The 11,868-nt window shown below is 35.6% G+C and overlaps 1 non-coding gene across 1 annotated transcript; it reads left to right on the top strand.

Moving 5' to 3' along the window:
- The first annotated feature begins 968 nt into the window (after window positions 1-968).
- LOC115302816 lies at window positions 969-1,164 on the top strand. The gene has a single exon (XR_003913645.1). It is a non-coding gene; the product is annotated as a U2 spliceosomal RNA (small nuclear RNA).
- Window positions 1,165-11,868: the final 10,704 nt, after the last annotated feature.

The following is an 11,868-nucleotide window of genomic DNA, read 5'->3' as shown; positions in this document are numbered from 1 at the left end:
AAAGCGAGAGTTTTGCTTAGATCTGCCAATAGTGGATTGTACAAATGATAAATCCTGAAGACAAAAATTTGCCATCGTTGTTACCTTTACTTAACTAAATCATTTGGATTCATGATTCACCCATATGTGATTACATTTCTTTTTTTTTTGAAGGCTATTTCTATAATGTCAGGTGAAAAATCATATCAATGACTTAAATTTAACATGTTCTAGAAAATTGCTTATATAACAGTGTCATTTTAAGCACTAAAAATCCTCCAAAATCACCAGAAAAGTATTGTTTCTTAGACAGCATTCATGTATTTCAGGTTCACTGTCATTGTTTAAAGGAGTAGTTTTGCATTTTACTAGTTATCATTATATTTTTATAGATCTAACTCAATTTTCAAAACTAGTATTCATCTAGTTTTGAAAATTACATTAACATATTTAAGTATTTTTCTTTGTACTATTATGATTATTTTTTCTATTTTTTTTACCTCTACGACTACGTTATTACATAGTACTCTGAATATCAATACTAATATTAATAAATACTTAAGAATTTTTATTTCAACATATGGGTTTATAAAAGAACGTCTTTACTGCTTTCTTAATCTGTTTTCAGTCCCTAGAATCTAATTGCAAGTCTCCTGTAAATAGTAACTCAAGTATCCTTTATATAAATAGAGGGATATATTCACTTTTTTTTTTTTTTAGTAACTTGAGAGACTGAGATATGAAAAACAAACTCAACATGATATCCTTGATTGAATACTTTCCCCCGAAAGGACTTTATTGGGACAATCAGCAAAGATGGATGAGGTTTGAGTATTTAATAGTATTTTATTTATCAACATTATTTTTCATTATTTTGCCTGGCCATAAGTCAGCAACGTAGTCTCAATGGTTCAAGAAAATAAAAAGTTACTTTTAAAATTCATGTAACTATTCCATAGGCTTCAAGTTATTTTAAACTAAATTAATTAATCGCTTCTCGGCCTTTTGGCTAAGATCAAGTGTAAACTAAATTAATTAATTTAAATGGAATTAATTAATCCTAAATGGAATACATTTTCATTGTTTAAGAGGTATTTTATGGGGTGCCTGGGTGGCTCAGTTGGTTAAGTATCGGGCTTCGGCTCAGGTCATGATCTCATGGTTCGTGGGTTTAGGCCCTGCTTTGGGCTCTGTGCCGACAGCTAGCTCAGAGCCTGGAGCCTGCTTCAGATTCTGTGTCTCTCTCTCTGACCCTCCCCTGTTCACGCTGTCTCTCTCTGTCTCTCAAAAATAAAATAAAAACATAAAAAAATTTAAAAATAGAAAAAGAAATATTTTATGTAAAATCACACACACACAGAAAAGAGAAAGTAACATTCCCTCACTTTGCAATAAAAGATTACATTTTATGACTCTCACAGAGTCTTATAATTAGGAGTTGAAATGATAGATAATTGAGCCCCTCAGAAAAACACTATTCTTTGAATTCAACAGTGCCCAGCGAGACAGCAATACCTAGTGATACTAGTGATCTCCCATGGTGCGGGGAGAGCAGCAGAAGAATCAGGATTTTAGGTACAGTCTCGTAACTGGCACTCTTCATGAACATTTATGAACATCTGTTAACCACTCCCCAAAATTCTTGGGAATCTTCCAACCTAGACTTGAGCCAAAAATCAAGAGTAGGACGTTTAACCAACTGAGTCACCCAGGTACCCAGGGATCCTTTTCCAGTTAAATTTGAATGTACCACTTCTTTGCTGCAATCCTCCAATGGGTCTTTTATTCAGTGAAAAATCAGTTTTTATAATAATCTACAAAGCACTACTTGCTCTACCCCTCCACCACCATTACTTCTGACTTCCTGATCTCTACTCTTTCCCTCTCTTTACTCTGAGTAGGTAACCCTTAGTATGGCTATTTTTAAAAACTGCTTTCTGCCTTTTCTCCCATATTCCCTACTCCCTCACCCTATTCTAATGTTGTAGCTCTTATGACCTTATAACACAGTATAAAATTAATCATTACTATCAAGTACTCAAACCTTTTTTGTCTCTGTTCACTAATAGGCTTGTTCACAAGGGAAGAATATTTTACCATACAGATTTTTCAACTGATGTATATCTAATTATTTCACTTAATAAATATCTGTTGAATTAATCAGTATATAACTAGAGTAAAGGAAACTGTTCATACAGCATGAATAGAACCCAAAAGTGTTTCCAAAAAATTTCAGTGAGGAAATAAACCGGACGTTTTCCTCACTTTGCCTTAATTTATTGCAAAGAGCAAACTGCACATTTGGGTTAAAGGATTTCTTGTTCAAAATGGCTGTGTAGGAAGCTTATGAACTCATCTCCTTCCACACTGAGTCTATAGCTATGCATAGCTACATACAGAATAGTTTCCTCTTTAATAATCCTGAACACTGGCTCCGTGACTACTACACATTCGATAAATGACAAGAAAACCATGCCAAAGTAGGTAGGAGGGGTGGGGACACAATCTTGCCCCAACCTTGGATCCAACAAATGGCAAGTGAGCTCAAAACCAAGAGTTTCACCCGGAGGCAAAAGAGTTTGAATCCTCCATCAGGCATCCCCAAACATCTAACTTTGAAAAACAATGGAGCTTACATTCTTACACCAGCCAGACTACAGCAATCTAGAGAAACTGCTCTTAAAAGAGTTCACTTGCTAAACTCATCCTCCCCTGGGTCCAGCTCAGAGGTAGCCAATCATGCCCAGACATGAAGTGAAGGAAACTCACTTGCTTATTTCAAAGCATTGGCCTGAGTAGCAGGCGTTTAACCCATGTTTCTCAGAGCCTGCTGGAACAGTCTCCTGGATAAGGACTGGCAGGCACTATCTCATTCCCTCTTTGCCATGCTCCAGAGCACCAGTTACTTATGGAAGGGATGCTTTTACACACATTTGGTCCCCTGATTTATGTGGTGACACCTAGAAGACTCCACTTCATTACCTGGTTCCAAAGACCAGGGCAACTTGCATCCATGTTCTCATGAGGCTGTAATAATCCATGTCACCCAGAAAGGAGCTCAGACCACTGCCTCCATCCTCAAGTTTTACAACTGCTGCCAGGGGACACCTCTACATCACCGGAGTCTGATGGCTAATGGGGCTTATGCTTGTGGGTCCCGCAGGACTATAACAATAGAGAAAGGATTCTTAAACAGTTACCACCCCCAGAGCACAACTCAGATGCTCAGCTTTTCTGTAAAAGGGATTATTGGCTAACCATCATGACTACAGCCTGAGGGCAGGCTTCTAATTAAACATGCAGACTTTCATACTTTCCAGAGAATCTGGAAAGTGAGCATTATCCACATGCTCACCCTCTGCTATGTTCCAGGGTGCCAGGGTCTCCAGGAGGGAGGTTTACATACCTCCAGGGGCAACTGTTGCCCAGTGGACATCCCTTGGTCTTGTGGAACTGGTAGCCAGGGAGGCTTGAATGCCTGCGTCTCCCATAACTCTGGCAATCTCAGGGAAAATGCTTGGTGTGCTACCACCCCAGGACATTGCACAGACAGGAGACTGGCATGCTCCCAAGTCGCTCTGTGAAAGCGGTTTCCTTGCTTATCCTAGAGCTTTGGCCTGATAGGTAAGTTTCAGGATTGGCACACATTTAGTGGCTCACAGAGTTGCTCTTAAGGAAACATAAGCTAAAGAGGACACCTTAACACTCCCTCTCTGCCCTCTTCCTTCTCATCAATATCACCCAGAAAAGAGATTTCACTCATCTAGGGCCCAGATTTCTGTACCTGTCACCCAGGCATGCATCTCCAGATTGCCTGGCTTTGGTGGCCAGTGGGACTTCTTACCCTGCCTGGATATATTTGCATACTTTTAAAAGCTGATGCCTCAGGGTCTGGCTTCTATTCAGCTTGAATTTAGGTGCTAAATGAGATTTCTCCCCTTAGATTACTATTGGGTCTTGGCACACTCAACAGTGGGGGCATAGGAAGAAGAAATAAGACAGTTTCAACAAAAAGTAAGATTTAAAAGAAATCCAAGAGCTAGGACAGGATTCAAGGAAAAAATCATCACCTTGGAAATGAAAGAGATCAAGAGTGCACTTCTCTTGAAGAGCACTGAGTAAAGTGCTGGATTGCTGAATCATTATATTGTACACATGAAACTAATATAACACTATAGATTAATTATACCAATATATATTAAAAAAAATAGAACTACCAGGGCACCTTGGTGGCTCAGTCGGTTAAGCATCTGACTTTGGCTCAATTCATGGTCTCCTGGTTCATAGGTTCAAGCCCCACACTGGGCCCTGTGCTGTCAAATTGGAGCCTGGAACCTTCTTCAGATTCTCTGTCCCTGCCCCTTCGCTGTTCATGTAATGTCATGTAATGTCTCTCTCTCCTCTCTCTCTCTCTCTCTCTCTCTCTCTCTCTCAAAAATAAATAAACTTAAAAAATAGAACTACCAAATAACCCAATAATTCTACTGGGCATTTACTAAAAAAATGATTAGAAAATATATGTATCCCCATATACACTGTAGCACTATTTACAATTGCCATGATGTATAAACAACCTTAGCATCTACCAATAGACAAATGGATAAATTATAGTAAGCTTCTGTGTGTATGTATATGTATTATTACAGCTTTGTAATATGACTTTAAGTCCAGAATAGTGATGCCTCCAGCTTTGCTTTTTCTTTTTCAATATTGTTTTGGCTTTTCGGGGTCTTTTGTAGTTCTATACACATTTTAGGATTGTTTGTTCTAGTTCTATCAAAAATACTTTTGTTATTTTGATAGGGATTGATTTAAATGCATAGATTGCTTTGGGTAATATAGACATTTTGACAATGTTTGTTCTTTTAATCCATGATAATGGAATATCTTTTCATTTCTGTGTGTGTGTCTTCTTCAATTTCTTTGAGCACTGTTTTATAGATTTCAGAGCACAGGTCTTTCACCTCTTTGGTTTGGTTTATTCCCAATTATCTTATTTTCACTGCAAATGTAAATGATAATGATTCTTTAATTTTCTTTTCTGTTGCTTTGTTACTTGTGTATAGAAATGCAACAGCTTTGAGAACATTCATTTTGTATCCTGTGACTTACAGAATTCATTTATCAGTTCTATCATTTTTTGGTTGAGCTTTTGGTTTTCTATATAGTGTGTCTTGTCATATGCAAATAGTGAAAGTTTAACTTCTTTCTTGCCAACCTGGATCCCTTTTATTTATATCTTTTTGTTGTTGTCTGATTGCTATGGCTAGGACTTCCAGGGTCATGCTAAATACTAGTGGTGAGAGTGGCCATTCTTGTCTGGTTGCTAATGATACAGAAAAACTCTCACTTTGTTTCCCTTTTAGGATGAATTTAGCTGTGAAGGTTTGTGTGTGTGTGTGTGTGTGTGTGTGTGTGTGTTTATAGACATGCCTTTATTATGTTGATTTACTTTCCCTCTATACCTACCTTTGTTGGGGCTTTTAATTATAAATAGATCTTATATTCGTCAAAAAATTTTCCCTTCATCTGTTGAGGTGATCATTTGGTTCTTATCCTTTCTCTTGTTATTGTGATGTGTCACATTGATTGATTTGTGAATATTGAACCCCTCTTGCAACCCAGGAATAAATCCCACTTGATCATGGTGAATGATTTTTTTGATGTGTTGTTGGATCTGGTTTGTTAGTATTCTGTTGAGGATTTTTGCATCTGTGTTCATCAGAGATACTGGCCAGAACTGTTCTTTTCTTGTGGTATTTTTACCTGGTTTGGGGATCAGAGTAATCCTGGCTTCAAAATAATGAATTTGGAAGTTTTCTTTTCTTTTCTATTTTTTTTTTGACAAAACTTCTTTAAATGTGTGGAAGAATTCACCTATGAAACCATTTGTTTCTGGACTTTGGTTTGTTTAGCATTTTTTGATTACTGAGTGAATTTCTTTGCTGGTGATAGGTCTATTCAAGATTTCTGTTTCTTTTTTCAGTTTTGGTAATTTATATATTTCTAGGAATTTGTCTCTTCCAGGATGTCCATTGTGTTGGCAAATAGTTTTTCGTAACACTTTCTTATAATTGTTTGTATCTATGGTGCTGGTTGTTATTTCTCCTCTCTCATTTGTGATTTTATTTATTTGGTCCTTTTTCTTTTCTTTTTGATAAATCTTGCTAGAGGTTTATCAATTTTATTGATTTTTTTCAAGGAACAATCTCCTAGTTTCATTGATCTGTTCTATTGTTTCTGGTTGTTTGTTCTAATCTTTATTATTTACTCTCTTCTACTGGCTTTAAGACTGATTTGTTGTTCTTCTCATTCCCTTAGATGTAAAATTAGATTCTTTGAGATTTTTCTTACTTCTTGTAGTAGGCCTGTATTGCTATATATTTCCATCTTAGAACTGGTTTTGCTGCATCTCAAAGGTTTTGGATGTTGTGTTTTCATTTTCATTTGTATCCACATACTCTTTTGCTTCTTCTTTATTTCCTGGGTGACCCATTCATTGTTTAGTAGTATGAGATTTCACCTCCATGTATTTGTGGTCTTTCCAGATGTTTTCTTGTTGTTGACTACTAGTTTCATAGCATTGTGGTCAGTAAAAGATGCATGATAAGACTTCAAACTTTTTAAATTTGTTGAGGCCTATTTTGTTGCCCAGAATGTAATATATTCTGAAGAATGTTCCATGTGCACTTGAAAAGAATGCTATATTGCTATTTTAGAATGGAATATTCTGAATACATCTAAGTCCATCTGGTCCAATGTGTCATTCAAAGCTATTGTTTCCCTGCTGATTTTCTATCTAGATAATGTACTGATATAAGTAGGGTGTTAAAGTCCCCTACTATTATTATATTAACATCAATTAGTTCCATTATGTTTGCTATTGTTTTATGTATTTGAGTGCTGCCATGTTGGGTATATACATATTTATAATTATTATGTCTTGTTGAATTGCCTTTTATTACTATATAATATCTTCTGTGTGTCTTGTTACAGTCTTTGTGTTTTTGTTTTTGTTTTACATTTATTTATCCCTGAGCGACAGAAAGAGACAGAGCGTGAACAAGAGAGAGGCAGAGAAAGAGACACAGAATCCAACCAGGCTCCAGGCTCTGAGCTAGTGGTCAGCACAGAGCCCGAAGCAGGGCTCAAACCCACCAATTGTGAGATCATGACCTCAGCTGAAGTCAGGTGCTCAACTGACTGAGCAACCCTGGTGCCCCAAAGTCTTTATTTTAACGTCTAGTTTGTCTGACATAAATATTGCTATTCTAGCTGTCTTTTGACATATATTTGCATGAGGTTTCTCCATCCACTTTCAATTCAATGGCATCTTTAGGTCTAAAATAATTCTCTTGTAAGCAGCATATAAATGACTATTTTTTTATCCATTTTGACAGCCTATGTCTTTGGGAGTATTTAGCCCATTTACAAAGTAATCTTTGATATGTACTTATCACCATTTTGTGGTTATTTCTGGATATTTTCTCTGATCCTTTCTTGTCTCTCATGTTTTTCTGATTGTCTTTGGCGAAAGGTTTGAGTTTATTTTTCTTTAGTCTTCGCATGTAATTAGTGGGTTTTGATATATGGTTGCCGTTAGGTTTGTATATAAGCCCTTCTGCGTATAGCTGTCTACATTAAGTTGATGAGGGCTCACTTTTGAACCCATTCTTTTTTTCTCCAATCTCCCACTTTAAGTATATTATTATGTTTTATATCCTTTTTCTTGTGAGTTCCTTGACTAATTTTGACAGAAATATTTATTTTAACTGCTTTTGTGTTTCTTACCTTTACATTGTCACTTTTGTTCTCTCCTTTTTATTCAAAGTTTCCTTTTTAATATTTCTTGCAGTGCTGGGTTAGTGGTTATAAGCTTCTTTAGTTTTCATTTGTCTGGGAAATTATTTCTCTCTTCTATCCTGATGATAGCCTTGCTGGATAGAGGATTCTGGCTACAGATTCTTCTGATTCAGCACTTTGAAGATATTATGCCTATTCCCTTCTGGCTTGCAAAGTTTCTGTTGGAAAAACTCCTGCTAACTTTATTGATTTTTTTTCTGTAAGTTAAGGATTTTTTTTGACCTTACTATTTTAAGATTTTTTTCTTTATCCCTATATTTTACTAATTTAATTACAATGTGTCTTGGTGTGGTCTGCTTTTGCTGATTTTGATGGAAGTTTTCTGTGCCTCCTGGATCTAAATATCTACTTACTTCCCCAAGATAGGGAAGTTTTTAGCTATTATTTCTTCAAAGACATTTTCTGTCCCCCTTTTCTCTCTTCTTCTTCTGGAACACCTATGATATGAATGTTCTTATGTTTGATGGAGTCACTGAGCTCCCTAAATTTACTCTCATTTTGCATAATTCTTTTTTGCAGCGTCACTGATTTCCATTATTTTGTCTTCTAGGTCATTAATTCATTCCTCCAATTCTTCCAGCCTGCTGTTCATTGCATTAAGCATATTTTTAGGTTTGTTTATCACACTCTTCTTTTCTAATTATGTTTTAACTCTTATCTCTGTGGTAAGGGTCTCTCTGCTATCTTCCTTTTTTCTTCTCAAGTCCAGAGAATATCTGTATGACACGCGCTTTAATTTCTTTGTCAGACAAGTTACGTATATCAGTTTCACTTAGTTCTCGAGTCATGGAGTTATCGTGTTCTTTCATTTGGGATAAATTCCTCTTCCCATTTTGTCTATGTCTCTGCCTTCTTCTCTGTGTTAGGAAAGCCAGTCGTGTCTCCTGCTCCTGAATATCATGGGCTTATAAAGACGAGATCCTTTTATGCTTGGGACCTGTGGCCTCAGGGAGTGTCCCTGGAGTGTGCTGTGTGCACGCTGCTATTGTTTCAGGATACCCTCTTAGGCATTGCTTATTAAAACCAAACCAAACCAAACCAAACCACAGAATTCAAGATATCCTGAATATCCAAGGATTAGGTGAAACATGTGACACCCAGAGGATTTTTAAGGCAGTGAATCTACTCTGTATGAAACTAAAATGTTAGATGCATGCTATTATACATTTGTTTAAACCTGTAGAATGCATAACACCAAGAATGAACCTTAAGGTAAACTATGAGACATTTGGATGATAATGTTGTGTCAATGTAGGTTTATCATTTCTAACAAATATGTCACTCTAGTGAGGGATATTGATAATAGGGGAGGCTACACATGTGTGAAAGCAGGAGTTGTATGGGAAACATCTGTATCTTCTTCTCAGTTCTGCTGTGGAACATAAAACAACTCTAAAAAAATCATTTTTAAATAAAAATGAAAAACAATATTGGACCACACATGAATTTCCATAACATAAAATTTTAAGAACAAGTGATTTTCTTTTTCATACCACCAAAAACAGTTTGAGTGATAGAATATATTATGTAATGTGGGGAAGAATAAAAATAAAATCATGAAAATATCATCTGCTCTAAACTTGGTACAATTTGAAATCTATATTATACATCAAAAATTAGAGAATCAGATCACCTCCCTTTCACCAAAACCACAGTTTAACCTGTTCCTGGTGAGATGGTAGTTTTTATTTTCCTTGCATTTCCATTAATAATAGGAGACAAAGTCATCTAATCTTTTTGGAATCTTATTTTTATAGTATCAAGTCTGAGACTTTAGTAGTTCTCTCTTTTTTATTTTAATTTCCTGATACATGCCTTATCATTGCTTTTCATTACTACTGAGATTCTTTATGGCTATTGGGGTTCTCCCTAGGATATTTCCTTTTTAAGCAGTACAGAATCTGCTAGTCAATGTTCTCTTTAATTTGCAACCTCTGAGATATTCACAAAAACTTCTAATTAAAAGCAGTTGAAATCGTCTGAATCACAGATGCAGCTGGATTGAGCTGAGTAGGAGTGTAGCTCAGATAATCGTTTGCTAATGTCTTAATTTACTTTTAATGGACCAAGTGAAATCTTTCATTTAATTTACATTTTTTTTTAATTATTTGTCGTTCCAAATTTTCTCTTTTTACAACTAAACCTTGTACAGTTATGTAAAGAGGTACATGTTATTTAATGTTACTATATTCTTGGATTCCACAATAATGAACTATTTTAATAAATACAGTTTGGGGATTTTCAAAGACCCAAATCATTGTTAAAGAAGCAGTAATAATGGTTAACCCTATAAAAATATTAAAGACAATTAGCTGCCAAAACAGACTTACCGCATACCACTTACCATATAATTATCTCCTATTAATAGAATATAGCAACATTATAATTGAAAGAAAAATATATATTCCTCTATGCCTTCTTTACCAGGTTAATATTAATGCATGAGTTTTTCATTCCCAGCAACAATTTTAAGTAACAGTTAATTTTGTATTGCAGACTATAATATATATAACACAATTATAAGAGGATTATTTATTATATTGGCTAGACACATGTTTTTTTAAAATATGAGTAAGGTTATATTTTACATTTTTCTTGAATACCACATGAATTCACATGGCACTTTGCTGTTCATAATTCCTATTCACTGAATTTATCTTATTGTATGTAGCTTTCTAACTTGTAGGAGTGGCTTTCTCTAATATCTGTTGTTTGAGGTACCTTATTAAGAGAGATTAAATGGACTCAAAAATGTTTTACCAATCTATCCAATTTTAATTTGAGAGTCTATACTGAGAATGTTTTCAATGAAAAATTAGGAAGGCTAAGTGGATACCCAAATAGATCAAGTCCTAAAACCGAATCAGTCTTGGGAAATTCATCATTATCATGAATTTGGTCTTAAGTCCTGATGATTTCAAATCTTGATCTGTTCAGTATCACAGAATGGAATGAAAACAAGGAAGCTGATTCACATTCACAAAATGCAGAACACACCACTGTACTAATGTGTAATCCAGAATGTCAACCTGTCAACTTAAAGTATTTCAAAAGTAAATAAAAAACCAAATTGCCTATGTGCCTGTCATACACATTTTCTCCCTTTGAGTAAGTGACATGCTAAATGCAATTACCAAAATACTTTTAATTATGCATGGCATTAGCAAAGAGATACAGATATTGTGAAGGGTATGGCTCTGGAATACTTACCGTTCATGATTTAAATAATTCGATTCTTGATCAGTGTCATATTTGAGAAGCACATTTCAACAAGAACAAAAAACTTTAAAACACTTTTAAAAATTAAAAAGTTTTTACTTGTTTTTCTGATCACTATACTGAGAAAAACATAGATTATAGCAATACGTTTTAAAGCCTCCTCTGCCCTTCTGCCCATCTCCCCAGAAAGATTACTAATTAAAAAAAATCCTCTCCTCATATTTTTCAGGCTGTAAAATAACAGGAAGACCAAAGATTAAATAATATCTGGGGAAAGAATTCCTTCAGAAATAGTTTTTGTTCTGCTCTCACTGTGTTTTTTAAATTTTTTTTACATTTATTTATTTTTGAGAGACAGAGAGAGACCGAGCGCGATCCAGGGAGGGTTAGAGAGAGAAGGAGACACAGAATCTGAAGCAGGCTACAGGCTCTGAGCTGTCAGCACAGAGCCCTTTGCTGGGCTCGAACCCAACAAACCGTGAGATCGTGACCTGAGCTGAAGAAGTCAAATGCTCAATGGACTGAGCCACCCAGGAGCCCCATGTTCTCACCGTTTTTTATCATTATTTTGATGATACTGATATTGTTGTTGCTGCTGATGCTAGTAATAATGCTGAAAGCCCCCCACCTCTGCTATTGTTTTCTCTACCTATTTCTCTTCCATTGTTTTTCATGTAGGTATGTGGGTGAGCAAATGCATACAAACCCTATATACCTGTGACAAAAGAAATTTAAATTTGTTCTCCAGTTTCACATAAAAGAAATTAGGGCCAGGAGGCTTTAAAAATCACAATATTTCCACCATTC

Source organism: Suricata suricatta, chromosome 1 (genome assembly GCF_006229205.1).
Source record: "Suricata suricatta isolate VVHF042 chromosome 1, meerkat_22Aug2017_6uvM2_HiC, whole genome shotgun sequence".
In the NCBI taxonomy this organism is placed as follows: domain Eukaryota; kingdom Metazoa; phylum Chordata; class Mammalia; order Carnivora; family Herpestidae; genus Suricata; species Suricata suricatta.
This window is presented reverse-complemented; position numbering and strand designations above follow the sequence as displayed.